Consider the following 3445-nt stretch of genomic DNA (forward strand, 5'->3'; position numbering starts at 1 on the left):
ATAGTTTGGTCGATCAACTGCTGAAGGCTGAGTTGCAAGCCATTGTTCGTAGATTTCACATTCACGCTGAAAGAGCTCGCGGTCTCTACAACCTTCGTAGGCCAACACTTGCCAGTCTTGGTACTTCTTGGACTCCAGACGCACATAGCCGTCACCTCGTGGCAAATCCCCATCTGGAATCCACATCGCGATCGAGTCGTGTGCTGGTAGGTACACAGTTCGATCAGACACGTTGGTCAATCGAATGCTCTGAGGCCGTCCACGTCGAAACCTCGTCACTGACGGGACTAGCTTGTTCGTTCGACGAACCCACAGTACGTGTTCTTCCAGCCCGACTTGACGCTTCGCTAGTCGATATTCTCGCCACTCGTGCGCTTGAATGTCCAACCGCTCGGGTGGCCCGGCGTTAACATGGGAGCCGTATTCTTCGCTGTCGATCATGTTCTTGGTCTTTATCAGCGGGATTTGGACTTCGTGCGGTAATTGCGCCGCGCCGTGGAACAGGTCCAGCCGGATCCCGGCTGGGATCATAAAGTCGGTCCCGAGTACCACGTCGACGCCTGCACTATGCGCCATTACCCACATCTCAAACTCGTACACCATCTCCCATCCGAGCGTAATCTTGACGCACGCTCGTCGCGTCGTAGACACCTTGCCTTCGTTGATTCCTTGAATGTCAATGCGGCGTCCGTGATCAGGTACATCTCGGAGTCGCAACTTCTTGGCAAAGGCGTCAGTGATCACACTAACGTTCGCTCCTGTGTCGAGGAGGATCCTCGTTCGCTGGTCGTTCACAGCGCCTTGCACCAGAGCTCTCATTCTGATCCGTCGGTCGAATTTCTTTGCCGACCACCACCCCTGTCTCTCGCCAGGGTTCAACTTCATCATCTTGGAGTGACCCTTGGGCTCGTCTCGCGCTGCACTCGAAACCAAGCCGAGCGAACCCTCGCTGGTGCCCTCATCAGCATCAGCACACTCCACTCTCTCTCCAACACCTCCACCGAGGATTCTACTCCTCTCCTTTCCATTTTCCGTCGCGTTCACACTTGTTACGTAATTATCAGGCCATTCACTCTGCCCCATGAAAGCAAAGATACACTCTGCTTCCATTGAAGGCTCGGTTAACTGTGGCAGCCCGATAGGGACCAACCCAGTTGTAGTTGGCGGGCTGCCTAGTTTAAATGACGTTCTTGAACGACGGCCTTGAGCTCTGGCGGGAGTTCCTCCTTCGTGCCTTTAGTGCGCACGAATTTGGCAAGGTCTTGGAAGTTGCGGAAAAGTTCGCATTGTCCAGCATCGTGGAGCTGCTTGCAGAACTTGCATCGCTTTGTTACAGTAGTGGGCGGAGTGACTCATGCCACCGCACACCGCGCATGGTCCGTACTGTGGGCGTCGGTTGTCGCGGTTGAAGTCACGTCGACCGCGTTGGTCCTGATTGAACCCACGGTCACTACTTCGGCGATCTTGATTGAAGCCATTCTCGCGATCAGGCGTGTTTCCACGCGGTTGACGGTTGTCCGAACGTGCGTAGGTGCCTTCAGCAGCTGCACGGCGCTCGTTTCGTTAGCAGCAGCGAGGTATCGGTCGTTTCATCCAATGAGAAATCACCATCCGTACTATCGGGCTGAAAGTCGTTGTACTCATCTTGGACATTGTCGTAAGCGTTCGGATCTTCGTTTGAATACTCGTTGTCTCCTTGAGCAGCTTCACGATCTTCTAATTCAGCTAGTAGGTCGTCCACCGTAGCTTCAATGAGTGTCACTCTTGGTTTGTTGCGGTTGTCATCGCGGCGACGGTCATCACGCCGGTTGTTGCGGGCGTACCCATCGTCGCGTCGCGTATCACGACGCTTAGAGTATCGGTACTTACTGTCACGCTTGGCCATTCTCTCCTTGCCCTTGAGAACATCTTCGATGATCTCTTCGAGCTCGTGAATGTCGGCGACTCGAGCGTGGTAGAGACTCTCCGCTAGCTTGTCATCGTCGCATGTTGCCAGGAACTGCTGTACGTGTTCTTTCGCGTCGCGACCACTCTTCTCAAAGTGTAGACGGGCGGTCCGAGCGTAGCCGTTCAGCCTGTTTATGTAGTCGCACAGATGTTCATTTCGTTCCCGCTTGGCGGAGTAGTAACGCGACAGTGCCGTCTGCGTGAGCTGCGAGCAGTAGTAGCGGATGAACGCATCGCTCAACAGCTTCCACTTGCGCTTCGTCTTCTTCGGAAGTTGACGGAACCAATGAATGGCTCCGTCCCGGAGACTTAGCTCAAATGGAATGCACCATTTATCGGCATCTGTGTGGGTTCCAGTCATTTCATAGACGAACCCACGGAGCCACTGCATACAGTTCTCGCTTTTGTTGCGAGAGCCTGAGAACGGCGTGATGCGATCCAGCGGTCGGTGCGAAGCCATTTCAATCCTCGGTGTTGGGTCCACGTCGTTCAGCGTCGCTAGCTCATTCATCTGACGCATCAACTCGAGTTGAGGATCTTCCTCGTCGAATGTACGCACCAAAATGTCATGGTCACTGGACGAACCATCGCTGTCGACTTGACGACGTCCGGCACCACCTTTGGGAGCTCGCGCACCGCCTCGGCGACCGAACGAATCCTCGTTACTTGCGTAAATACGTTGCATACGGCTCTCCGAACGTGGCGTAACCATGTGCGAGTCTTGAAAGTACGGTGAAGCTTCGGTAGTGCCAAAGGCACCACGCTCAGCTCCACGCTTGGTCGGAGGAGTACGAACGAGTCGTTGGGGCGTCGGCGGCAGTGGAATCTTAGACGGATCTTCATCTTGAATCATCGGTTGACTCATAGGCTGCTTTCCAGCGTTAATGCCAACAGCGCCAAACGCCTTCCGAAGCTTCTTCTTCCATTTCTGGAGAGCAGCTCCAGCTTCATGTGGACTCCAATCTTGGAGCGACATCGTCGATGGGTACGTCTCGTTCTCGAACCCCAGCGACAACAGTAGCGAAACTGAATCCTCGGCAACTTGGCTAGTCGAAACCGAGTTGACTGGGTATTGAAGTTCCTGCGCAAGCGCAGGCCAGTCGGCTTTTTTCTTGGGGATGGGCTTGAACAGCTGCATCCACTCATCATTCTGCATCAGCGCTTGTACGCGGTCGAAAACGCGCTTGGCGGCTGGTGTATCACCGTTGATAGGTGGGCGAGGTGCCTTCAGCAGTGCTGAATGCTTTGCACTCGCCACCGAAGGTTTAGAACCTTCGGTCCCATCGTCATAATCTTCGTAGGCGGGTTCCGGTCCCGCAACATCATCGAGCTCGTCGGCGAGGTTCCTCGAAAGGGACCTGGTCGCCCCGCTCAGCCCCGATGATAGCGTGGCCGTCTCCGGCGTCGCTGCGCCTGGCTCTGGAGCCGGCGTCTTGTCTTCGTAATCTTCATAATCGTGTGCGTCAGGACCGATGTCCGCTTCGTCGTCGAAGCTCAC

The sequence above is a fragment of the Phytophthora infestans genome, genomic scaffold (assembly GCF_000142945.1).
Source record: "Phytophthora infestans T30-4 supercont1.112 genomic scaffold, whole genome shotgun sequence".
NCBI classification, from domain to species: Eukaryota; Oomycota; class Peronosporomycetes; order Peronosporales; family Peronosporaceae; genus Phytophthora; species Phytophthora infestans.